A 27,460-nucleotide genomic window follows, 5' to 3' on the forward strand; every position below is an offset into this window, starting at 1 on the left:
TAGATATAGATATATAGCACAAACCCAGTCCAAATGTTCAATAGTCTTACTTCTTCCTATTAAGGTTTTACCCCCCCCCCCAATGTACCTGGTGGAGTAGAGTTCTCCGACGATGCACCGACCGATCCTTATTGAGTGCCTCCCTTTCAGGCGGGAGCCACGGATCGTCGAGAGGTGTCAGGGAACTTGGCGTTCGGTGTCGGGGAATCGACGGCCCTTGTTAAGTGCCCTCCCTTTAAGGCAGGAGTCACGGGTCGTCGAACGTCCGACGGTGAACAGGGTGAACTATGGCAGGGAAGTGGCCGCTTCGTTCCTAGCGGTGCTCGTCGACGACAGAGCGTTGGCATCCTGCAAGGAAGAGGCGTGCGGGGCACCTCAATGACAATAGTTCTGGACCGCAAAGAGATGATGAAGAGCTGTGGCCCATCAAGGGCGTCGAGTCGTCGGCGTCTCTGCGATCTGTAGGTGGTGGGAAACCCACCGGTGGATACTCCTCGGCGCGTCGACGGTCGGGTCTTCTCCAGCGGGAGACAAGCGGATGACGATGCAGACGAGAGCGTCCGATGATCAATGAAAGTTCTTAAGCAAACGGGAGCACGGCGGCTCCGGTCGGCGACGGCGGTCGTCAACAGTGGCGGACAACAGTCCGAGTGCTTCTCCTTGGAGTTCCGCAGCAGTCCCCGTATCGGGTCGGCAGCCTGTCGTAGGTCTGTCTACCAGGGAGCGTTGGCAAAGATCAGCTGTGCACGATGGTCCCTCGCAGCTCGAGAAGAGGGCGCCTTACCAGGTCCTCTCTGGGTCAGTCCTTGGAGGCACAACAGCTTTCAGATTGTGAAGGAGAGCAACAGCAATTCTTCTCGTCCAGCAGGGCTTCAAGATCAAGCGTCAGTTAATCCAGTTACTCGTCGTAGTGGACTTCAGCTTCTGAACACAATTCCTAGCAGTGAGAGGTCGCCAGACTGTTGATCTCCCATGCGTTCCGCTGGGTCCCACTCAAGCATCCAATCACGACTACTGGCATTCATGCAGGAAGGCAGCCAATCAGGCAGACGAGGTATTTAGGCCATTCACTTCTCTCCAGACACTCACAACAAGTTATGTGTATTGGGACAAGTACCGAGCCATTCAACACTCCAAGATGCATTCATACCGGTTTCGGGGAGGGTTGTCTCAGTCATTGTGTCAACCACCAGATACTAGACACCCACAACACAGAATGCATATTCGTCACACACTCTATTCACCCAGGTCCCACCCACAGGAGGTGCCCACAACATACATCACCGGGAAGGCTCCAGCTAGTCTGACTGGGCCTTCACAACAACACCATATATGGCACTTCCATCCAACAGCCAATCAGGGGGAAGGGACAGAGTCAGGGCTTCCTAGGACTTTGGGAAAACAAGGTAATGGGTAATAGAAAGCAAGAGGCCACCGGGGCCATCTTGTTTTCTATCAGGAATCAACTGATCCCAATGGCAGGGCCGGGGTATCCCAAAATGGAGGATACTCCGCGCACCTGTCAAATTCAGCATGGAGCTGCCACCAGCCCATACCCTGATCTGTGGGCCACCCACAGGTGCCCAAAAACATACACTAGGGGCACAGGGTTGTACCTCCCACCCATGGGTGCCATAAGGGTATCCCACGGGTTCGTTCACCAAACCAAAAGAAAGAGAGCTGCACCGCCAGGAGTCCCACATGAACTCCTGCGCGGAAAACATGACAGAACACACAATAAAAAGCAGTAAAGGACAAGGATACGGAGGCCCTGTCCCTCCGATGCATTTCCAGCATCACAGTAAGGATGCAGTGAGTCCGCTGCAGGCAAAGGGCACCGCTGTTTAGGAGCTGCTTCGGACGCTGTTTTGAATGTATCCAACCCAGCTCGACTGCTCGGATATACCACATAGGGGATGATGGAGATTTAGTGCCGAGTTGTGGTGTGCAGCGAATGGTGAGTGAGCTATCGAGCACCACCATTGAGAGGCTTGCAGTGGTTCTTGCGTAGGGTGTGGGGAGATCGCAAGGCACATTAAGGTATTGACACAACCTCTTGGGGGGAAGCGTTCACAGAACATGGAGCTTTGACACTACATTTGCATTTATTAGGCCATCACATGACAGATATCTGTTAAAAAAAACTTGTGAGACGCTATGTAGCTTTTGAAAAGAGACAAACGTATTGCCAAAGGTGGACGTTTTACTGTAGCAACATTGCAATACTGTGGCACCTAAGAGTCCTGTATTGTTTAGATCCTACGTTATAATGTGCAGTGCGGGCTGTGAGGAGCAGGGACGGGGAGACGGACTATGGTTGCCCTTTGAGCGATCAAGCATTCCCCGCTCTCCAAACATTTTATGTTCTTTTATGTTTCTTTACTTTTCTATTATATATCATTTAAAGGGCTTTTTCTTTTCTGGGACATTTCCGACATCCATGGCTGATCATTTGGAAATGTTTAGACATTTAAAAAATACTGGTCAGTCCTAATAGCAACCACCAGACATCTCATATTAACATCAATTGTGTGTTTTGCATTTTTGCACAGATTGTGTATCTGTTTTTCAGCAGTTTATGGGACTTTTAGATTTGTATTTATTTTAGATTTATTTCTAGACCCATTTTTCTATTTACGTATAGTTGTAGTATGGAACTCTTAGTTATTTTGTTCATCTTCTAAGCTGGGGAGTCTGTACCCTGCAGTTTGCACTTTGTACCCTACACCTTGCACTTTGCATATGCACTTGCACTTTGACTTTTGGAGAAACTTTTCAAGCACTTTAAAAGGAATAATAGAATAGGTAGCCCATTGGTAGATGGGGAAGAGGTAGTACAACTTTCCTCTGAAGTATTAACAGTGACTGTTAGTTTCAGTTGCTGACTTCTGAATAGAGCTTGGTTAATCTGGCATTAAGGACCAGTGAACCTGTTGCCTTTTCAAGAATGGAGAGACCCAAAGCCAATTCTGCAATCTCACCTGGGGTTGGGCCAAAGAGAGCTTTTAAACTCTCAGCTGATAAATGAGGCAAGCCTTGAAACATTTTAAAAATCCCAGTAGACCTGCAGGGGGGTTCCTTAGTTTACATACTCGACCTAAGAGAAATGCACTTGGTGACTGGTGATGAAAGACGTAACAGTGCTTTTTGTAAAATGGTGCATGTCTCCATAATCACACTTCACATTTGCTGCAATGCTGTTAAGCATGCAGAGTGAAACCTGTATTTGCCATTTACTGCAAACAAAGTGTGGTTGCAGTAAATGAAAAATAGGTTCTAACATCACCATACTCGCCAACAAGGTCAAGTATCATGCAAATGGTACTCACCCTCCATAAAAATGAAGTGGGCTAGTAGATTTTGCAAGCCCTTTGAGGGAACAGTACTTATTTCAGGAATCAAAGGTTTGTTACATGATATTGACGGAGGGCCTTCAAGAATTACTACATCTAACTGTGTAATTGAGGAAGAGGGTATACATGAACTGGGCATGATAGAGTTGGCAGAGAAGGGTGGTATTACCTCCGGTAAAGGTAGAACTATGGGTCAGAAGTGTACAAGGAAAATGGGTAATGAGAACCTCCTAGATAAATTTATAGTAGAAAATAGTACTGGTGGGGTATACCTCATCCCCGTGCACAGCTCAATATCATTGGGTTCACCAAATAGTAATGTCACTGAAGTATTATCAGAACCAAGGCAATAACAGGAGTTTGCAAACTGAGATAGTTCTGTCTGCTCCAATTTTTATTGAACCAGTAAACAGGTTGGGGTAAAAAGTAGCGCGACTGTCAAAGTGCAATGTCCCAAAATTAAGACCAGGATCTTATGAGAACAAAGCGACCTTAGTTAACAAGAGTATCCACATTAGGGGGAAGTACCTCAGTCATAAGAGAGGATATTCTTATTTGTGACAGAGGGACTATACCCAAAGGACAAAATGATTATATCCAACTGACACTGAAGACAGATCATTGGCTGAGGGGCAATTAGCAATTGAGGCAAGGTCCTATCCTCCACCCTGAACTTCATTATCACTAAGGCCTCTACACTATAGTGGGTGGCAGCAGAGAATCCCGGGGCAACTGCTATTGGGAGGGACATGCAACCCATCCTCAACGGGTACGGATATAGAAGAGGTGGATTGACACCTACCCAACCGTCCCCTAACCCACCATTCTGGTAGCTCCTATCCCAAAAGCACTGATAAAGCCAAAGGGAATAAGGGTGCTATTGTGGAACCTTGCTGGGGTTGACAGGCACTTAATGGATCCAGAATGGATTGCTTTAATCACGGAATCCAGGAATGTGAGATTGTATGCATCCAGGAAACCTGGATCCTAACAACAGTTCAGATCCAGGGGTTCCAGGCATTCAATAGCCCAGCAACCAAATGTTCTAGAAGAAGACCATGGGGGGAGGGGTTTATTGACTCTGATAGCACTAGACTCCGAGTGGAAAACGGAATATGTGAACATAGCTCATTAGACCTGCAATTTGTCATTGCTAAAAAAAGAGCTGGGCATACTCTACTTATATTTAACTTGTATAACAGACCCAACGGAACCAACCCTCTGGGGACATTAACATCATTGCAAGATTTACCAGTCGGGACGATACAGCATCTGGGAAGCTCCATATCCTAGTTGGGGGAGACTTCAATCTACAGTTTGAACTCCCTAAGAGCAATTGGAAATATTATGAGACAAGGTTGATCTGAAGTGGGAGATCCCAGCCTTAGAGGCAAGTCATCCTCCACGGACCCATAAACAGGTGTTGGATTCAGCGAGGATATTGCAAGGGCTTAATCTAAGGGCATGCAATGGAAGGTGTTGTGGAGATCATTCAGGAAGGAGTATGTTTTTTGGATTATATTGCTCGTCATCGTCATGAAAGGCTATAGAATAGTGCTGCCCAGCTTTGTGGCAATAGGTCATCGACCTAACACCCAAAGCCCTGCAAGGAGTGGTGTCGACCGAAAGATTGCCAAGACAATATGTCTGGTTCCCTAGGCTAGACTCCATGGTCGTGAATATGATAAAGTTAAAGGTATTATACGCACCGTCACCAACAGAGTTGGTCTCCAGGCGCTCAGGTGGATCTGTAAACAAAAGATGGGGGGGGAGTGGGTTAGTGGGTTAGTGGGTGAACAGGGCGTAGGAAAGTGAGAGGTGGTGAATGGTTTGCAGCTATATGCCCAAAGGAGTTTACCATTAGCTCAATACCAGAAGGAAATAAACCTAGCACACCAATAAGTAGTTCTCGGGGCACAGATAGGACCAAAAGCAAATCCACTCTTCAGAAATCCCCATCCCAAAACAATTGAATTTTCCTGCAAAGTGTGACCTACAATTCCAGCAAACATTGTCACAAAACAACGTGCATGACCACATCTTCAAAGGTGAACAATCCGCTGTTGCACATACCGCAGTTCCAAACCAACATTGTACCTAACCAGACCCGCACATATACTGTTCCACTCAAAAGCTGACAGACAGATTTAGGGCCTCATCACGAGTGGGGCGGTAATGCTGGCACTATTATCACCGGCTCTATCAACCCTACCGCCAACCCTCCCGGCGCTATTAGCGCCGGATCACGGGTTTGGCGGAACGGTTAGTGCCCATTCCCCATTGGGCCCATTTGGGAATTCCTCATTCCCCATTGGGCCCAATGGGGAAAATTTGCGCTATTACCGCCGGCGGATTTCCCGCCTGCGGTAATAGTGCCGAAAATCGGCAAGTTCGCTGCAGATTTAACCCCAGCTCACAGCTCGCGGGAAATCCGCCAAGGCCATGATCTGGCGGACCCTTAAATGCGGTGGTAATAGCGCTACCGCCGCATTTAAGGGTTACCCCAGACTCGTGATGAGGCCCAAAGTCTGAATCCCAATTACCTCTAGCGCATTGCGGAGCCAGAAAAAACTCAAAAGGAGTAATACATTTGTATAAGATGGACTCAGAGAGAGGGATGCTCTTGGTTGGATAAGAGCAATTCTGTGGGCGGGCATGCATGGCAGCATTCAGTGGAGAAAGAATGTCAGCAAAAAGGTCCCTCAATATGTGATAACGACGAAATTCGCTTGCCCGCAGCTTGTACTTGAAATGCAAGATTTCAAAGTCAAGCATATTCGGACCATCATGGACCTGTCCAATTCTCCAAATGGCAGCCTTCTGCTACAAAACGCACGATAAAGCACAGTTGCCTAGTTTCACAACCAGGTTCTTCCACAAACTAGAGTCCACGTAGCACAAATATTTCTCACCACGTATATCATTGCATCTCTTCCATTCTTTCACAACATGCTTTAGAAATGGAGGATTCAAGCAGACCGGCCCCCGTTATTTTTGCATACAAAATAATATCAAGGAGTTTGAAACGGCCTCTCTCTGTCTCTCTCTCAGTGCAAATCTAGCCTGCACAGTCAATTTGGTTAAGCAGGAACCAATGATGTAAAGTATGCACCTTAAAAGCAGTACGGAAGCGTTTTATATCGGTATAACAAAAACCACCCAGATGCACAGGTCTCTGAAGAACATCCTTTGAGATGTGAGCCTGGCCCCTCTCCCCCATAAGAAGTTATTCAAGGATGTATTTGTACTCAAGAGCAGCTTATTTGAGAGTGGTAGAGGAAGCATACTGAAAACATGTAATAACTTTTAGTTAGAGTCATTTTTACAAGGCTAACCTTATGACATGAAAGGGAGATCAGAAAACCTAAGCTCTTGGAGACATTCACCTTACAGTTAAGAGACACTCCCAAACCTCTGCATCAACAGCAAGAGCTCTTGAAAAGGAACGCTTAGGATCAGAGACGAACACCAAAAGATCATCTGCATACAAAAGGTGCTTTGAGGTGCAGTTCCCAAATGGAATACACTTTATGTCAGGATGAGCCCTGAGAACAACAGCAAAATAATAATAAATCACACACAGCCCTTCACGGTAACAACAGTCCTTGCACCACTATACAAAGCCTTAAAAAGCTGCAGGAAGCGTGGTCCACAATTCACTTTCATCAAAACCTGACAAAGGAATACCCAAAGTCAGCCTGTCAAAAGCTGCATCGATACTCACAGGCGTGTAGGCGTCAGCAGAATGCCTCTTCATGTAAATGACATTAAGCAACCCATGCAAATTGTCATAGCTGTTCCTGTCTGATTTTTATGAATCAATTTAGGAAGTAAGCCATACAGTCTTCTTTCAAAGACTTTCGGCAAAAGCTTAACATCCACATTCAGAAGCGAGATAGGCTGAAAGTTTCCAGAGACAGAGTGATCCTTATCCGGCTTGGGGATAACCGTGATCAACGCTGACTGCATCGACTCAGCAACCTTCTCAGTACACATGATCTCCATATATAGCTGTACGTGAAGGGGGGCCAGGACCCGACAAAGTCTTGTAGAACTCTATCGGAAATCCATCCAGCCCTGGACATTTACCACTCGACAATGCCTTAAACGAATCTTCAATTTCCAGGACAGTAATCACTGCATTAAGATCCAAATTATCCTATACAACCAAATTCGGCATATCTATTGAACTCCAAAAATCACGCCAATTCAGACACAAACCCCAAAATCGAGCCCCCACCATCCACAACATAGAACACCTGTCTTCCTCTTTATTTCTGCTTTAATTGGCTCTCTCACCAAGCTACCAGAAGGCCTGTCTCAACTGCACTGGTCACCTGGCTACCCTCTGATTTGGGCCCCAGATCCCTGCCTGCCCGGTTGCACATCCGCACTGCCTCCCGGCAACCCTTGCACTTGGGTCTGTATCTGCAACCCTACAATCCCCCTACCTGCACTTTTGGACACCTGCTGTCTGCACTTACCCTTGCACCTGCCACCTGCTGGCCCCAGTTGTCATTGTTTGATCCCATGTACAGCTCTGACCCCTCCCCTTTCCCCTGGCACTTTTTCCCTCTGCCCACCCCTGCGCAATCTCAATGTCACTTGGCCTACTAAGATCGCAGTCTCTGTCCTCCCTCTGCTGCCCCTTCCTTGCCTCGTCTCGTCTTGAAACACTTGTGTATAGGCACGTTACAAATGCCATATCATAAATAAAATAAATATTTCACTGCCTTCAGATGGATTTCACATTCCAGAGAATTCTTAGCATGGGACATAGCAGTCATATTTTCCGCACTGGATAGTCAGTATAACGCTCACTAGCTAACTTATATGCACTCTCCAGCCCAAACATAGCTTTCTCCTTCTGCCCCTTCTTGAATGAAGCAAAGCTAATAATCCTACCCCTTATTTTGCCTTTCAAAGCATTCCAAACCACAGAAAGGGTATCCACTGACTCCAGATTGTCTCTCAAAAAGGAGATTTCACTTTCAATATGGCCAACAAAGTATGGATCAGAGGGAAACTGTGTATTCAGCCGCCAGTGTTTCCTAGGCTCCAAACCACCCACAGAACCATCCGAAGCCAATTCAACTGGAGCATGATCCGAAACCAAGCCATCACCAATAGTGGCTCTGCAAACATCACACAAAGACCCCTACTAACCAGCAAAAAGTCAATTTGTGAAGACGTCCCATGAGGGACAGAGTGAAGTGTCATGTCTGCTTTCGCCATTAAAATCATACCATATATTGTGCAAGTCCTACTCGTTCATCAATTTCAAGAGTCCTTTCCAGGCCTTTGCTTCAGCATACAAACCAGCCGGATTATATTAATCCACCTTCGCATCCAGTATATTAAAGCACCCACACCCCAATCACTTTCTCCACATTACCCAGCTCTTCCAACACAGCATTCAGTTTCTCAAAAAACACAGCCTGATCTATATTTGATGCATAAATATTCAAGAGCATCAGACACTGTTTTCCACATGCAATTTAAGTGTGACATACCTCCCGTCTGAGTCAATGTCCACCTACTCATTTGTATATCTTAGGTCTTCCTAAACACCATAGAGACTCCCCTGGAAATACTCTCAAAAGAGCTCGAGAACTCTTTCAGATACAAATTATTTAAAATATAATCTACTTGATCCGCCCATAAATGGGTCTCCTGCAAGAATACTTTCTCAGGTTTACCCTTATTCAAAAATGTGAGTATTTCCCTCCTCTTAACTGGGTTAAGACCCTTAACATTCTGTAACAAGCAAGATGGACAATTCCACCTTGGGGGAACTCAGGACACCGAAGGCCACGTGGTGGGTAAATGGTGGGGACCGGAGACGGGATATCCTGGAGGAAAGCAAAATGAGAATACTGGTGTGAAACTACACGGACGACATGCCAACATCGGGACGCCTCTCTGCAGGTTAACAGAGACGCCAGCGCCCGACTCCGGCGTTAATCAGGAAGTGTTGGAGATCTCCGGCGGCCTTCCGCGAGTCGGAATGCTGCATGTCTGCGGATTAGCAGACCCGCGGACATTCGACTTGGGCGGCGGTCGCGAAAGAAAAGAAACGCCAAGTGAACCCACCCGAGTCGGAACGTCGCCGGCTTGCAGATTAGCAAGACCGCGGACGTTTGACTCAAGCAGTATCGGTCAAGGGGCTGCGAACAGGGAGAGGAGGGGCTATCCCGGCCAGGGAGAACCGCGGGAGCTCCGCGGCATTGAGTGCCACGGAGCCGCGGATTATGTAAACAAGGATCCTGAAAGTCTAGCAAACACGAGGCTACAAGAGACACACACAAAACCCTCCAGGGAAATATTATTAAACACTTACCTAGTCAAAGGAGACTGGGACCGGGAGCGGCTGGAGGTTGAGGATGGTGATACTGTGCAATGCATCCAGGGAAAAATGGGCGGGCCTTGCGAAGGTTTATATAGACTAAAAAAGGAAGTGAACACTGATTGGCCTGTTGAGTTTTACCTATTTAAAGACAGCAGTGGAAGGCTAGAGGGTGCACATTCTTGGCTTTGTTGCAGGTCGAACCAGACAGGACACCAGGAAGCACTGCAGGCTGGTGGGCGTATGAGGACTAGGAGGAGAAGCCTGGCCAGAAGTCCTTACCCACTCCCTGGAAGGAAAAGGGAAAAAAATCCAGACTCAGCACAGAGAAAGAGATTGTTGAACAATTCTGAACAAAAGCTTATTTTCTTTTCATCCAATTTTTGTAAGTCTGAATAAAGACCCATTTTGTTTTCCTCAACATCGCCTGGCAGTCTCATTGTCACAAAGTTTGGTGGCAGCGGTGGGATCCTGAAACACGGAATGGAGACTATCATCAAAGCCTTAGCCGATGGACAACAACAGCTCCAGCAACTGGTGCAGGTACAGGGGCACCAAGCCCAGGCAGATCGCCAAGCCCTACAGCAAGCCCTACAGTTGCAAGCAGCCACACAGGATGCCCTGACGAAAGTAACAGAAGCTGTGGTGGCCCACAGAGGAGCAACGGCAGCACCTTCCAATGTCCTCCAAAAATTCCAGGCCGGGGAGGATCCAGGTTATTTTTTTACTAGCTTCGAAAGAGTGGCTAGAAACTCCCAGTGGCCGGTGGAGAAATGGGGCCACTACATAGCTCCTTTACTTACAGGCACAATGCAAGGGGCATACCAGGCATCCAACCCCAATGGAGACACAAGTTACGCAGAAATAAAAAGGACCATCCTAGAAAGGATGGGAGTGGATGAGGAAGCCTATCGACAGAAGCTTCGGGAAACCAAACTCCGCAATGGGTCAACCCAGAGACAACTATATTATCGGGTACACAATCTAACCGAAAAATGGATAAAACCAGCCAGTTGCACCATACCCGAGATCATGGACAAAGTGAAGCTATAGCAATTTGTGGATGCTCTTCACAGCAATATGCAACGATGGGACAGACATCATCGACCCACTCTCACTGAAGCATTAGACATTGCCACAGAGTTCCAAAAAGCTGGTGGAGCCAGGATGGGCCCCTTGGAGAGCGGAACCAAAGTATTGCTTCCTAGAACTACGAATATGGGGGATTCAAAGCCCACCAAAGCAGAACCCAAAGTTACGAAATGGCCCACCACAAGCAGACAACCCCAGTGTTATGATTGTGGGGAATGGGGCCACATCGCCCGGTTTTGTCCAAGAAAGAACAAACCGGAACCCATGGAGATTGGCTGTATTCAGAACCGGGAATTTAGAAGAAGAAGAGAGCCTTACACAGTGGAAGTTCGAGTGGACGGTGTACCCCGACAACGTCTGGTTGGCAGTGGAAGCGAGCAAACCGCCATCAGACCAGAAGTAAGTGCACTGGGGAAAGTGAGGGAGCAAGAAATTTCAGTAAAATGTGTGCATGGGGACATAAGATCATACCCTTCCAAAGAAGTAAACATAGAGGTTAACAGGGTCAGCACACCAATGGAGGTAGCCATCATGCCTCATATACCTGCTCCTGTGTTAATTGGGACTGACCTGCCAAACTTTGATGACTGTGTCAGAGAGAATTAATGGTTAAGAAGGGCCCCTTTTTCAGAAACAGATATTGAAGAGAATAGTGGGAGAATACCAAGAAAAACTAGAAGGGAGGTGAGGGAAGAAAAATGGAGGTGGGTGGAAAGCTTCAATGCACTCGTAGACTGGATACCTGAAGATAAAAGAGTCTCATTTAGAAGTGAAACACTAACTGACCCAACATTAAGGTATGTCCTCGAACAAGCCATGAGGGTCCCCAATGATACAACCAGTTATCCAAGGTTTAAATTACAGCGAGGACTTCTTTATCGTGTTACAAAAACTCCGGGTGAAAAGGAGGTGGAACAACTTCTAGTACCTCTGAGTTTCAGAAAAACCATATTGGGACTAGCTCATGATGACCAAACAGGAGGACATATGGCCAGGGAGAAAACCCTAGTTAAAATCTTGAAGCGATTTTACTGGCCTGGGGTTTAAAGGGAAGTGGCAAAGTACTCTGATGAATGTCCAACATGTCAAAAATCAAACCCAATTAAACCGCGACGTGCTCCATTAATACCCATGCCATTGATTAAAGAACTGTTTTTTAGGATTGGTATGGATATAGTAGGCCCACTGGAACCCAGTAGCCACGGTTACCAATATCTGTTGGTAGTGTTAGACTACGCTACCAGATATCCCAAAGCCTTTCCTATGAGAGGAACAAGTACCATACAAGTATGCAACCAATTGATTCAATTTTTTGCCAGGGTAGGAATACCCTCAGAAATAGTAACAGATCAAGGTCGGAATTTTGTATCAGGAGTAATGAGAAGGGTATGTCAACAACTACAGATAAAACAAATCCGCACGTCTATATACCACCCCCAAACTGATGGTTTGGTAGAGCGCTATAACAAGACAATTAAGCTAATGCTCAAGAAGGTAACAGCACCTACCGGAAAGAACTGGGACAGAGCAGTACCCTGGGTTTTAATGGTATTAAGGGATACCCCTCAGTCTTCAACAGGGTTCTCACCATTTGAATTGTTGTTTGGACACCAACCAAAAACAATCCTGGACATCGCAAAAGAAGAATGGGAAGAACAAGAAGATCCTGCCACCCTAACCGACTATGTGATTGAACTCCAGGATAAGCTAAGCAAGATGAGGGAAATGGCACAAAGAAACCTGGGTAGATCCCAGTCAACACAGGAAAAATACTACAATCAGAAAACCAGAGCAAGACAGTTTAAGGTAGGGGACCAGGTACTAGTGTTACTGCCCACTAGCCAGAACAAAATGTTGGTCCAATGGAGGGGGCCATATAAAATAAAAGCAGTATTGGGACCAGTGAATTACTTGGTGGATCAACCCGATCGAAAGGAAAAGACACAAAATTATCACGTGAACTTATTGAAGGAATAGAAAACCAATGATAAAGCAGTACAGGCAGCCCCACAAGCATAAACCAAGAATTTGCGTTCAATTCTGTACAGTGGGGAAAACAGCTCAACCCAGAAGGAATACCTTGAACCTGTACATAATGTGTTTTCCTTCTACCCTGGAAGAACACACTTGGCAGAACACAAAATAGAAACAGAACCAGGAACCATAAGGGTCCGTCCCTATCGTTTGCCAGAATCAAAAAGAAAAGCAGTTCAAGCGGAAGTGGAGGAAATGCTACGCCTGGGAGTAATTGAACCATCAGGTAGCCACTGGTCGTCCCCTATTGTTCTAGTCCCAAAACCCGATGGAAGTTTACGATTTTGTATGGATTACAGGCAGTTGAATAACATCTCTACATATCAAGCCTACCCCATGCCCCGAATTGATGAACTTATCGAACAATTAGGCACTGCTAAATACATTAGTACCATTGATCTGACAAAGCGGTATTGGCAGATTCCCTTAAGAAAAGAGGATAAAATCAAAACTGCTTTTTCTACCCCTTCAGGACTATACCAGTTCACTGTTCTACCATTTGGCTTGCATGGAGCCCCAGCAACTTTTCAATCATTGATGAATCGGGTTCTCGCTCCTCATCACGGCTACAGTGCAGCATATCTGGATGACATAATCGTGTACAGTAGAACCTGGAAGGATCATCTAAGTCACCTCTCAGCAGTTATAAAATCCCTACAATCTGCAGGACTTAACATAAACCCAAAGAAAACCATACTGTCAGCCAATCAAACCCGATACCTGGGATATCTCATCGGGGACGGGGTTAATAAGCAATAGGGAAACTACCTATGCCCAGTAATAAGAAGCAAGCCAGGGCATTTTTAGGATTCATTGGATATTACAGGCGTTTCATACCTTCGTTTTCCTCCATTGCAAGCCCGTTGACGGAAGCTCTCAAGTCCTCATACAAGGGTGACCTGCTAAAAGATGAAGAAGCGTGTAAGGCCTTTAATGAACTAAAACAAATAATCTCAACACAACCTGTTCTACCGTGTCCCAATTTCCAAGAAAACTTTTTTGTACAAACAGACGCATCCGGAACAGGGAATGGGGCTGTGCTATCCCAAGGTACTGAAACTGATCTTCGGCCAGTAGCCTTTATAAGTCGTAAACTCTTGCCTCATGAGGTAGGATATTCAACCATTGAAAAGGAGTGCCTCGCTATAAAATGGGCGATTGAAACACTCAGGTATTACCTCGCTGGAAGAAATTTTATAGTGTTTACGGATCATGCCCCGCTCCAATGGTTGGCCACACATAAGGACTCAAATCAACGAGTATTGAGATGGTTGCTGACCCTGCAGGAATTCAGTTTTGAAACGATTCACCGACCAGCGGGTTTCCAGTTGGTCCCAGATTACCTGTCCAGAAATCGGGACCAGCCCGACCGGCTGGAGTCTTCGGGGGGTGTATGTAACAAGCAAGATGGACAATTCCACCTTGGGGGAACTCAGGACACTGAAGGCCACGTGGTGGGTGAAAGGTGGGGACCGGAGACGGGATATCCTGGAGGAAAGCAAAATGAGAATACTGGTGTGAAACTACACGGACGACATGCCAACATCGGGACGCCTCTCTGCAGGTTAACAGAGACGCCAGCGCCCGACTCCGGCGTTAATCAGGAAGTGTTGGAGATCTCCGGCGGCCTACCGCGAGTCAGAGCGCTGCGTGTCTCCGGATTAGCAGACCCGCGGACATTCGACTCGGGCGGCGGTCGCGAAAGAAAAGAAACGCTAAGTGGACACACGCGAGTCGGAACGTCGCCGGCTTGCAGATTACCAAGACCGCGGACGTTTGACTCAAGCAGCAGCAGTCAAGGGGCTGCGAACAGGGAGAGGAGGGGCTATCCCGGCCAGGGAGAACCGCGGGAGCTCCGTGGCATTGAGTGCCATGGAGCCGCGGATTATGTAAACAAGGATCCTGACAATCTAGCAAACACGAGGCTACAAGAGACACACACAAAACCCTCCAGGGAAATATTATTAAACACTTACCTAGTCAAAGGAGACTGGGACCGGGCGCGGCTGGAGGTTGAGGATGGTGATACTGTGCAATGCATCCAGGGAAAAATGGGCGGGGCTTGGGAAGGTTTATATAGACTAAAAAAGGAAGTGAACACGGATTGGTCTGTTGAGTTTTACCTATTTAAAGACGGCAGTGGAAGGCTAGAGGGTGCTCATTCTTGGCTTTGTTGCAGGTCGAACCAGACAGGACACCAGGAAGCACTGAAGGCTGGTGGGCGTATGAGGACTAGGAGGAGAAGCCTGGCCAGAAGTCCTTACCCACTCCCTGCAAGGAAAAGGGAAAAAAATCCAGACTCAGCACAGAGAAAGAGATTGTTGAACAATTCTGAACAAAAGCTTATTTTCTTTTCATCCAATTTTTGTAAGTCTGAATAAAGACCCATTTTATTTTCCTCAACATGGGCTGGCAGTCTCATTTTCACACATTCCAACTCAAGAAACCTAAGCATGTGACCATCATCAAACCAACCTCAGCAAACAATATGAACAGGCCATCCCTCTCCAAAGCACAGCTCCCATCCTGTTAGGCATGCAAACAAGTACAAAGCAAACAGCATGCCACAGTAGCGATTCAGTAACAGTTCCCCTGGCAAACCACACACAAGAACCATAGACTTAATATGAAAAGAAAAGGGGGGAAGAATGAAGAAAAGTAGCCAACAGAGAAGGCCACAAAAGCAAAAGTATTTGTCATACATACAAACAAATGTAAAAAAAGAAAACAAACCCGCACACCACACAAATTGAACTGTCAAAAAAGGGCAGCAGTGGAGTAGCAACACCACCCACCCCCACCAAAATAACAATGGTAGAAACAAAAACAGATTTACCAAGCAGAAATCAAGCAACAACATTGACAACATTGTGAATAATTCGAATTAAGTGAGCCGAAGAATGAAATGGATAAATAACACAATAAACAAATAAACCTACCAATAGAAAGAATACGTGTCATGAATTAATTCCAAGGTTCACACATCCAAGCACCATTAAACAAAAATCCTAACGCAAATGTACTGGCACAGCACAGCATGGCTAACACTGTGTCTGAGAAAGCGACAGCATTACAAACAGAGGGACATGCAATAACAGACTTATGAAAAGCCTATCCTGGAATACAGCTTCATGACTCCCCACATTACCAGCTGCGCGCTGCTCCCAAATATAAGCAAAACACACCCTCTCGTAACTATACATACCACCCCCCAATTCACATGCCCACTGGAACAGACAGACTGGAGGTGTGCCACTTCAACCCTATGAATACAACTCACAATGGAGAAGCAGGAGTCCCCTTCCCTGCAAACGTCTGGCATGCCCACTACTACGGGGCAAGCCTCGAAGACGGGCACCAGAATTAAACACCTCCAACTGTTGACTTTCAGTTACCCAGCTCCAGCAGCATTATTTCCACAACGCTGAGTCAGAGTACACCAGGAATATGAAAAGCATCCTGTGCAGCAACATATCCAAACATCCAAGTGTCAACCGCCCGTCCACACAGCCTCTGGACATCCAGATCAGCCGTGTAGACAAGCTGCGGATGTGGCAAAGGTCCGGCACAATCAGGTGATGTAAAACTTCCCCTTACATGAACTAAGTGGCATCTCTTAAGACTACGGCCACACCAGCACATGCCGCTTACCGGATTCTGATGTCAAATGACAAAATCAGCGGCCCGAGTTTCCTTTGCCTGATAGGAACTTGCTGTGACATGGCATGCACAGAGTTAAAGCTTAAGCAAATAACAAGTGTTGTTGTGCGACTGACTAAGTGTCTGTAAAGACTGTAGGGGGGTGTCTGTACTCCCGCTCTCTATTTGGTAGAGGAGAGGCACAGAGGACCCCAGCCAAGATTATCTATTGTTGGTAGCAATGGACGAGCAATCAAGGCCTAGCTTCTCAGGAGGTGATGCAGGCTGGTTCTTAAGTACAGTGTAGTCCCCAAGCCCCCACAAAGGAATGTCCACACACTGTATTAGTTAAAACACAGTCTTTATATAATTAAGGTTCAAGGTTATAAACACAATCACAATAACTCATTTTGGGCTCAGTAAATCTACAATGGCAAATGTATATAGTTCTAAGTGGTACCACAACTATGTTCAGATCTCATTAAAGTGCATCAACTATACTCTGGTCAAATGTCACACAAATCACTTAATAAAGGTATCCAACAATAGACATAGGAGGAAAGCAGTTGGTTAGAACAATTGGCAGAATACTGGCCCTGTAAGATAGACACAGTTTTGTGTGGAGGCCTCCCCACCCCCCACCTGGGCAACCTGTAAAATAAAGTTATACTACAAGCCCAGTCCATATATTGTTCAATAAGTCTTATTTCCTTCTATAATGTTTCTACCACCCCAATGTACCTGGAATAGAAGATTTCTACGGCGAGTCGTTGACAGATCCTTCTTGAGCGGCTCCCTTTAAAGCAGGAGCCATGGATCATCGAGATCCCTCAAAGAAAGTGAACTCGGCGTCGAGGCGGCAGCTTCGGTTCCAGCGGTGCTCGTCGACGACAGAGCGAAGACCTCCTGCAAGGAACAGGCGTGTTGGGCACCTCAATGTCGATAGTTAAGGACCGCAAAGAGATTGTGAAGAACTGTGGCCCAGCAAGGGTGTCGAGTCGTCCGGCGTCTCTACGGTAGTTGGGTGGCCGAAAACCCACCAGCAGATGCTCCTCGGTGCGTTGACGGCCTGGCCTTCTCCGGCAGGATAAGTCGGACAGCAGTGCGGACGAGAGCGTCTGAGAATCAAAATTCTTAGGCAAAAGGAGCATTCGGCTCCGGTCATCGATGGCACGGCGTCAAGCGGTCCCCTCTTCTGCACAACACGGCTTTGACGGGCCTCCAGCGGTTATGCGTACCTGCAAACCCCGGTCAACGGCGGTGGACGGAATGTCCAGTGCTTATCTATGTTCTCCTCAGCGGTCCCAATCTCCAGTCGGCAGCCTGTTGAGGGTCTGACTTCCAGGGAGCTTTGGCGAAGGTTAGCGGCGCTCGATGGTACCTCGGAGCACGGGAAGAGGGCACCTTACCAGGTCCTCTCTTGGATCAGTCTTGACGGCTTTCCACTTTCGGCGAAGGGAGACAGCAGTCAACCTTCTTCTTCAGGCTCGGCTTCGAGATTAAGCGTCAGTTTCAACTTCAGCTTCTGAATGAATTCTAGCAGTGAGAAGCCCCCAGATAAACTGGTTGATCTCTCATTCATTCTGCTGGGTCACACTCAGGCAACCAATCACTCAGAAGGGCATTCAGCAGTCAGTCAGCCAATCAGGCATACAGTGCATTCAGGCCATTTTCCTCCCTCTCAGACACTCACAACAAGGAATGTGTATTGGGACCCAGCCATTCAACACTACACACTGTATTCATACCAGTTTTGGGCAGGGCTGTCTCAGTCAATGTACTGCATACTAGAAACCAGACATCCACAACAAGAAGTGCATATTGGTCACACACTCCATTCACCCAGGTCCCACCCACAGGCTGTACCAACAACATACAGTCACTGGGAAGGCTCCAGCCAGTCTGGCCTGGACTTCACAACACCATATATGGAACTTCCACCCAACCGCCAGTCAGGGGGAAGGGATAGTCAGGGCTTCCCAGGACTTTGGGAAAACAAAAGGAGGGCATCCAGCACTTGGGTCAGCATGCGTGAAAATAGTTGTTGTGAAATGCCATGCAGCTGGCCCACTGTGTGCTGGTAGGTGCCTGTGGCCAGGAAGTGGAGCACAGACACCACCTTTAGTAGCGGGGGGATGGCAGTGCGTATTTCTATGAGGCTGACGATGTCTTTGTTTATCATGTCCACAATGGGGGTGATGGTGTCCCGGTCCAACCGGTACAGGGTGTGGATCTGCTCTGGGGTTAGGTTGAATGGACTGGGTCTGATGCGAGGGATTGGTGGCTGCCTACGAGGTACTACTGGCTGCACTGGTGGTAATTGCTGGGACTGTCTCACCCTCCTTCTCCTCCTGCGTCTACTCTGTGCTGCCTGTTGTTGCTGCTGTAGTTGTTGTTGTTGTAGTTGCTGTTGTTGCTGTAGTTGTAGCAGTAGAGGCATGTCCTCCAGCCCCATGATTGCAACAGCTAGTGGTATCATTTTGGTGTAGGAAGGGGTGTGGTGTGTGGGTGTACTCCTTTTATGCTGGAACAGGCTCCATTGACTCCACCTGTGGTGATTGTATGCACCTGTGGCAGTTTGCTTGATTGCAGATTGCTGTTTACGTGTGGTCCGCGATGCCTGTATGATGCCTGTATGGCCGCCATGGTGTAGGCCCTAATTGCCGCCTTTGGGATGCCGGTAATTGCATGCCTGCATGGGTTGTGATGTCATCCTATTACCGGCATCCCAGTATTTACTCCTGGAAGGGGCGCGTGTACGTGCTCATGCCGGTATGAGGGGGCACGGTACGGGCGGTGGCGGTATTGGCGGGTTGTCGGGTCGTAATGCCCTGGACCCATTAACGATGCTGGTATTGCCATTCCGCCTTCCTTTTTTCATTTCCTCCATTCTTGTAATGAGGCCCATAGTCTCATGTCGGTCAGCCGACTCGTGTTTCGACCTCAGGGGTTCTTTATCAAGGCAAGAAATCAACTGTAGGCTGGGGGAAGTGCTGGCCCCTGGTCGAGCCCCTTAAGGCTGAATATTCAGATTAGTTCCCAGTATTAGGTCTTGAGATTAGAGCCCGGGCTGTGAAATGCAGTTTCGGCAGCACTGGTGTGCATCGGGTGATCAATGTCGCTGAAACCGGTCCAATAGTAGCAAGGCACATTTAAGGCATATTTAAAATTCAAAGGATTCTCTTGCTAAATATTTCATTCTTAGTTTTTAAATGATTGTTGCTGTTTTTGGTATAGGGTGAGATAGCCCTATGGGAACCACAGACGAGGGAACATAAAGATGAAGTGCCTCTAAGGGGGTCACCTTCTTTTAGCTTGCAAATAGGTTTTCTGTTGGGTTGTTGTGTAGTTGGCTAAGTTGTGAATTGGTACAGAAAGGGATACACATATAAAACTATAAACTATAAGAATTTTAAGAGGGAGTATTTTACTCCCTATTTAAGTTGAGAGTAAAATGATTTTTAGGGAGTAAATAAGTTAATCCCATTCCCAATGGGAGTATTGTATAAGCAAGCAAAAATGTTTTAACTGGAAAATGGAAATGTTTGTGGGGTAATATTTCTTTGCACTTAGTTATTCATGCACATTTAAACGTTACAAGTTTCCCTAAGGCAGTAATAATAGTCGTTTCATCCTGGGGTACTACGTGCACTACTGGTCCAAACATATCCATGAACCTGCGTGGGTGAAAACTGGGGCACAATGTCCTACATGACTGGTTCCTATTTTGTGATGGGAGTATGTTTACTACCCATTTTTATTTTCTGCGAGTATTTGCCTATTTTTATGGTGTAAAAGTGGTCGATACACCCCTTATATGTAGGGCTGCCTGCACAGATAGTAACTGTGACAAATGTTTTTTTTTCTTTTCTTTCTTTTTCTATCCACCACCATAGAAAGGTGGCCCATCACCCTAGTTTAAGGGAGGGGGATGTTGCCTTGAGAGCCTGTTAACTTTCTCAGTCTCTTTCTCTGAGCACTTGATGTATTTTTTTTTATTTGTTTGATGTCTTTGTAAGTAATGTTAAGGGTTTGCTGCCCGGGGAGTGTGTGAAGCTTATCTACCATCTGCCAGGTCTCCAATTAGGACCAAGATACCTTATAGCGAATACTGTAGTTTACATTACAAAACCAACAAAAACCTATGCCATGCTGATTAAAAGCCCACAGGAGGGGGGATTACTTGAGAGAAAAAGGAATGGTTTGCTTGCAGAACTTGAGCGGCCCAACCACCGATTCTGCCCCCATAAGCTCCAACACTCTCTGTTTTAAGTCCATAAAGAAGGTGTGAAGAGATGGCCAACCTCCTCAACAAGACTCAAAGACGGAAGCCTCACACGGACAAAGTGAAGTGCAAATACTTCATGACACCTCTGGAGTTCTTCCACCGAGAGGGAGTTAAACTCGAAACAACGAAGGTAAAAGGACATCTACTAAGCATCCCCTACTCACACATTATCACAGCTGAGAAGCATCCTCAACATATGTCTTTCATTGCCTTAGCCTGAAACACGGAACCATCAAGAGACATATCAAAGGCGCATTTGAAATTGAATGGTGTGACAAACAGAAGTCACCAATTTGAGGTAGACATGGTATCACAAGTAAGGACACAGACATAGGAGGTACAAGTTTCAACACCTTTATTAAGTTTGACTGAGGTTGGAAACTTCCTAACTGGCCCTAATTCTATAATGGGAGTAGTCACGACCATCACCGCAAAATAAAATAATGCAAGTCAGTCAAACAAAGGAAAAGTCTGCCAGTTATTATGAAGCGTGAGGGCAAGTATAGGTTTCTAAGCGTGGGAAAATGGTTAAAAAGAGTATGCCAAAAGAATGTCAGAATGGCAATGAAAGTATTTGTCAACAAGTACAGCACACAAACAACAAGAATCAAAAAACAATATTGAAACATTGGCCTCTATTGGCATGCAACAACAAAATTCAAGATCTATTTAAGGACAAACAATTTTCGCATTCTATCGCAGTAGAAATCTGAGGGATTTCCTTGTCAAGACACATCCCAAGCAAATCACAAAGGCAATGACCAACAAGAAAGGGACTTTGCCATGTATGTCATGCAGAAACTGTAACCACATCAAAGGAAATTAGGTAACACACCCCAGGACAGGGGAAAAGATTGCCATCAGAAGCTTTTCATCATGCGTATCCCAAGGAGTAATATACTCAACAAAATGTCAGTGCAGGCTTCTCTACATGGGGCAAAGAAGCAGAAAAGCCAGACTCAGATGGAATGAACATAAATCAAACATCGGAACTAAAAACCAACAATCTCCAGTTGAAAGACATTTTGAGCAAGCAAAGCTTCAATTGTCACAAATTAGATTTCAGATCTTGAAAGTCATTAACTTCACCCATCTGAAAATGAACCACACCAAGCAACTCGAACAAAGAGAACCATATTGGATAGAAAAACTGGACACGGTTTCTCCTAACGGTTTGAATGAGGAACTAGATTTACACTGTTTTCTGTAAATTGACTCCAAATGTGTTAAGGTTGTATATGTATTGTAACTACTGATCAGTACTTCGAGACATTTTTTGAGACATTCTAGTAACTTCTCTGAGGTAACATCCAGATTTTGACTAATGATCATAAACACAGGCCATTAAGGTGCATGTTTCACAAGCAATGATGATCTATGTATCATTCACCACACTAAGGGCAACTCCTTGTCATCTGTACTTGTAACATACATACATTGTGCTGTTATACCAAGACAGTCTTTCTACCAGTGTTGCCCCAACATTACGATAGGACGTACACCCCTGAACATTGCAGACAGACCAGGGAGTATTTAGTCTGAAACACATTTTGTATCGCTCTACCTTCTTTACGGATGGTCTCCCACGTACTTATACAGCCACATGGGAGCACTTCCATTGACTTGACGTTCTGCCTCTAGTACCCTTATTTCTTGGATTTGAGCGCATGAGAAGTCACTACGATATATTTAGGCTTTTTCAACAAATATGAGCAGTCCTCACTACCCATTTAGGCTGCTTTATACTCATTCTTGATTTTATCCCATACCAGTCATAGCCGGGCAGTCATTATGTTTACCAGACAGGTTCCCACACAGCAATTTTCACAAATGTGCTTTCCCAGAAGCGGTCTATCACTAGACAGCTCCTCCACCCGTTCGTATTGTTTCTCAGGTTACCCAGGCAACACCATGAGCCGCAAACCCAGCTTACTTGATACGTCATTATGCGCGGTATCCCTTGGCAACCCTTCTTAAACACTGATGCGCCTGCCAGTCGAATTTCCTTCGAGTGACCACCAGGCGATTAGCAAAGCACTTTGCGAGACACGTCTCAATGCGAACATGTAAAGCATAGCCCCATCCACCTAGACCACTATGCTCCTCCAGTAGCCTGACAATTATTAGGAGTCCATATATTAACGCACGCCACCTTTCAGGACAAACATGCCTTCATCTATTCATGAGGGACACGCTTGAATTCTAGCAGCGATTGCTGCACCAGACCTCTTTGTGACATCAGCAAGCTTGGTCTGCCTGCATAACACGATATACCCGGCTACAGAGGGGGAAATATTCTATGCTCTTCCAGTTTTTATTTGTGCTTGCAATATAAAAACGTTCAAAAAACAACTCTTTTCACACACACTCACTTGTTTTACAGCTATGAAATCTGACATTACCCCATGTATGCTCCTGTCATGACTCCGCAAAAACGCAGGTAATTTGTGCCCACCCCTCACCTTTTTTACAATGTTTTTATTACTTTGTATCCATGTCCATATGGCTAATGTGATATAGCTATCCTGTCGATACATACAACTCCTTTCTAAATAATTGTTTATTTGTAATTGTTATTGTAGAACTCGCCCTGAAGAAGGACCTATGTCTGAAATGCATCGGTGCTGGATGCTTCTACTTGTTTTTCATGGAGTAATGAACTTTAATTAAATAAATATAAAACACCAGTAAGTCGATCATATTCCCATTGACAGATGAAGTAAATCAGAACCAGGATAATTGGGGATTTCAGTCGGACTTAATCCATACTCGCTACTTAGGGATTACCATCGCTCAGGACAACGGGGTGGTGTACCGCAACCACTATGTTAAAGTTCTGGAACTGGCTAAAGGAGCAATGGCTAGGTGGAATTCTCTTCCTCTCAACCTCTATGGTAGAATATCAGTGAATAAGATGACTCTACCCCCCCAGATTTCTCTACATATTCCTAAATGCACCCACAACAGTGCTCAGAGGATACTTCCAAGAATTAAAATCTGCGTTGACGCAATTTATTTGGGCAGGCAAACAAGCAAGGGTTTCCTGGGACAAATTTACGGCGCCTGTGCGGGGGGGGCCTGGCACTGCCGGAATTCGAATTGTACTACAATGTGGCGCAGGCCGGTTTTCTCCTATACTGGTACGGGGCGAAAGGGGACCGGAGGCCTGTGGAGGTGGAGAGAGCGGTTGTGGCACCGGCACTGCTGAGATCAGTAATCCTCACCGCCCGAGCAGGGACAGGAGCAGAGGTAGAAGTCCCTTTTCTATGTTTAGGGCACATTCGGTCTTAGAGGTAAAAGGTTCTGGTGAATAACCTAGACTATTGACTCAAAGGCTAATAAGTTATTTGTTGGGTTGGGCGTTTTAACTCTGGTCATAGATCATGATGGTATCCCTGTGAGGATTAGCAAGGGAGCAGGTATTAATTGCGGAAGATGAGTCGACTAGTTAAGTCTCCTGGAGTGAGGCATTTCACACGTTACGCAATGCAGCGGGTGCAATTCTATCACAAGAGAATATTGGTATACTCTGCCTGGAGTGCAGGAAGACAGCTGTAGTGTTTTTGTGTGGGTTGGGAGTAACGGGCTATTACAGTGTGCGCCAATGTTTGATTTTCCTATGTCGTTTTGGTAGCTTGGTGATGTCACCCTTAGGTTTGCATATAGGACACGAAGAGCTTGAGACGGTGATGAGCTGGTATTGTAAACTTGGATTGGTAGATGAGGTGAACGAGCTGTGGTGCGCGGAAGGCGCATGCGCAAGACTATGGTTGTGCCTGAGGAGGCAGTGGTTGTAAAGGCGGGGCGCGGAGCACGCCTGATAAGTTGTGCAGCCAGAGAGGCTGGTAGAAAGTGGAAAATATCATTGCGTCATGACTTTTATCCCTAAACAGCGGATTATCGAAACCCTTGACTTGAGGTCTGGTAAAACCTATTGATAAGTATCAAGGCAACAGAGGGGGGACTACGCCCCTTCAGCACCTTTTGTAAGACACTTCTGCCTTATAAGGAAAACATATGCAAATATAGCATTGAATGGTCCAAAAGCTAACCAAACCATGCCCACCATGTGCAAGTTTCAGGGTGCCTACAAGGGGAAGAAATTGACAACATTCATTGCCATATTCGAGCTGTGGCGCATGTTTCAGGAGGGAGAGGGGGATTCCACGAGGCATCAGTGGTTGCTAAGCCAGCAGGAGGTGAAGGACCAAAAGAGACCCAATCCTATGCACCTCCTCCTGCCCCTCCAAGTGTAGTATCTGATGATACAGACGATGAACAGGGAATGTATCCCATGAGGGAACGTAGAGCAGCAGAGGGGTATTCAAATCCGACATACAAGGCACCACCATATACAAAGGAGGAGAGGCCGAAAGGCGCAGGGCAGCCAACTAGTGATGCATGGGTGCACAGTGAGCCACAGCAACGCGTGAAGGAGGAGTTTGAGGGCATCAGTGCCAACAAATGGATAGCAGCGCAAGTACTTTTGAAACTTCAAGGGAAGACAAATGGAGAGGCAGAAGGAGCGACTGAGGCGATGGACAGACTAAAAAGGGACAGCGACATGACCGACTGGGCAGAAATCATGGACAAGTAGGCTAGAAGAGATAAGGACACGGAGGTGAGATTAGAGAGCGAGGACAGATAGAGAAGATGAGAGGAGAAACTGGAGCGGGAAAACAAAGAGAGAAGAAGGGAGGAAGTGAGGGCACATTTGCAAATAGAGCCGGAAGAAAGAACAGAGAGAGATCTCAAGGAAAGGAAGAGAGCAGAAAGGGAGATGAGGGATAAAAGGGAGAGAGAACTGGAGAAGGCAGAGAGACGCTGGGAGATAGCAGAGCAAGAAAACGCAGGTTAGCAGAGAGGGAACAGAGGAAGTTGCAGTTGGCCAGACTGGCAAGGGAACGAGGAGGAGAACAAGTGAGCAATAAGGGAGGTGAAGACGCAGGCAGCACTGGATAGGGAACGGAATAGATGTGTGGAGGACAGACCGACAGAACCAGACAGCACAAAATCTCAGGGCAGGAGCGCAAATAAGGGAAGTGGAGCAGGCGTAGGGGGCTGGGCAGGAGGATGTAGGGTTGACTTGAGACACACTGATCTTAGCATGAAACCTAACACAGACTTGACGTCGAGGAGACTACGTTTTGCTGATTATTTCTGTAGCAACATGGGCACAGGATCCGACAATGATGACAAATACAGCAAGGATGAGAGGGGGGATCAGTACCGATCACCATCCATGGAATCGGGGACAGAAAACTGGTGTCATGGGAGTTCAGGGCACATACACAGGGAGAAGAGGGAGGTGGCTCAGCTGAGCAGACACAACAGATGGACGACTTTTGCACCTCACACAGCACCTATTTGAACAGACTAAGGGGTCTCCCAGGGCGAAGGAGGGGGGACGACAGCCATAGCTTGCTTGAGAGGGCGATTGTCTAGATCTTATGACAATAACAGGAGGGTGCCTATATTAGAACCAGTAGATACATGCACAGAAATTGAGGACAAGAGAGGGCCTCGACAAATCCGACTGACCCGAAGGACACATGAGGAGGTGACACATACTCCTAGATGGCTCTATTAGAGAGAGGAGGTATGAGCCCACAGTACGTGCCATGGAAGAACACAGACAGGAAGAATGTGAAGTGAAGGTTACCATTGATGAGCGCGGGAGCTGGGAAATTGATTTATGAGATGGAGAAAATGACAGCTGGCCCCAGGTTAGCAGTGGGTGATGTAAAAAGGACTATTAGTATCGATATTAGGAGACACAGCTGATGACGTATGCAAAAGGGTGGGGTTCCCAGGGGTGATGACACAGAACACAGCACACAACGGGACACCATTTGCAAACTGCAGGGCAGCAATATGGCACGCATTAAGAACACAATACCCGGACACATCAGACATTGGGGCGATTACGTCACGTAAAACGAAGGGGAAATGAAGATCCTGTGCAGTACATTCAAGAGATTTGGTGCCTCGAAACTCGAGAGCCTTGGGACAAAACAATAGCAATATTTTATCATATATTAGTGCAAGGACTAGCAGAGCCAGTTCAGAAGAGTTTGAAGACATTCGGTACGGCACTGAGGTAAGTTATCCCGGGAGCCCAGATAGTAGTACTTAGTTTTCAAAATAGTATCAGGCAGAACTGAGGACGAATATATCTCATTTGAGGGAGTGGGGAAAGCAGCTGGCAAGGGCATTCCTACCTCCTCCGCATTATCTGGGTTGCCCATGTTGTCGGTGTAAGGGGACCTGGCATCGGTGTCCTGGTGAGGAGCTACCGGTGTTGGGGGTTACAAGGGCGAGGTCACCAAAACAATCAAGGGGGGCATTTTCCCGAGGCACATACCACTTGCAAAGCCAGGCACCCCACCCCCTCCTTTACCTCCGTGGTGAAAAAGCTGTGCCTGGCTACGAGTCCTTGAAAGAGCTCCTGGGTCCATGGCAGGTTGACGCACCTTGTCCATAGCGATGTGAAGCATACTGGAACCTTTCCTGGGGACCCGCAACAAGCCCTCAGCCAACACTCAGCCAACACTCTGCGACGCTCCGCATCCAGAGTAGAGTGTTTATGGAGGTTGCCCCTCCTATCTCCTTCTCTTCAGCAGCAACTGTAAACAGACTGGGTCTCAGCTCACACAAACAGCAGGCAGCAGGGAATCAAAGTTTGCTGGCTGGCCAACACTCCGCCTT

The 27,460-nt window shown here is 46.7% G+C and overlaps 2 protein-coding genes across 8 annotated transcripts in view; both read right to left on the reverse strand.

Moving 5' to 3' along the window:
- Nucleotides 1-9,976, reverse strand: part of LOC138516932 (zinc finger protein 845-like) — a 234,239-nt gene extending 224,263 nt beyond the window's left edge. The window contains exon 1 of one of the 4 annotated variants that reach the window (XM_069632401.1): nucleotides 9,841-9,976. The gene's annotated coding sequence lies outside the window, so the exon portion shown is untranslated. Of the gene's footprint in view, nucleotides 1-9,693; nucleotides 9,781-9,840 lie in introns of those variants that run through there. The other 3 variants (XM_069632400.1, XM_069632398.1, XM_069632399.1) reach the window with 3 other exon arrangements.
- LOC138516936 (zinc finger protein ZFP2-like) overlaps nucleotides 1-15,032 on the reverse strand; it is a 44,446-nt gene extending 29,414 nt beyond the window's left edge. The window contains exons 1-2 of one of the 4 annotated variants that reach the window (XM_069632410.1): nucleotides 9,841-9,974; nucleotides 5,063-5,101 (exon numbers count right to left, since the gene is read on the reverse strand). The gene's annotated coding sequence lies outside the window, so the exon portion shown is untranslated. Of the gene's footprint in view, nucleotides 1-5,062; nucleotides 5,102-9,693; nucleotides 9,812-9,840; nucleotides 9,976-14,948 lie in introns of those variants that run through there. The other 3 variants (XM_069632411.1, XM_069632408.1, XM_069632409.1) reach the window with 3 other exon arrangements.
- Between the last annotated feature and the right edge of the window lie 12,428 nt (nucleotides 15,033-27,460).

Source organism: Ambystoma mexicanum, chromosome 6q (genome assembly GCF_040938575.1).
Source record: "Ambystoma mexicanum isolate Mex_15411 chromosome 6q, UKY_AmexF1_1, whole genome shotgun sequence".
Classification (NCBI taxonomy): Eukaryota; Metazoa; Chordata; class Amphibia; order Caudata; family Ambystomatidae; genus Ambystoma; species Ambystoma mexicanum.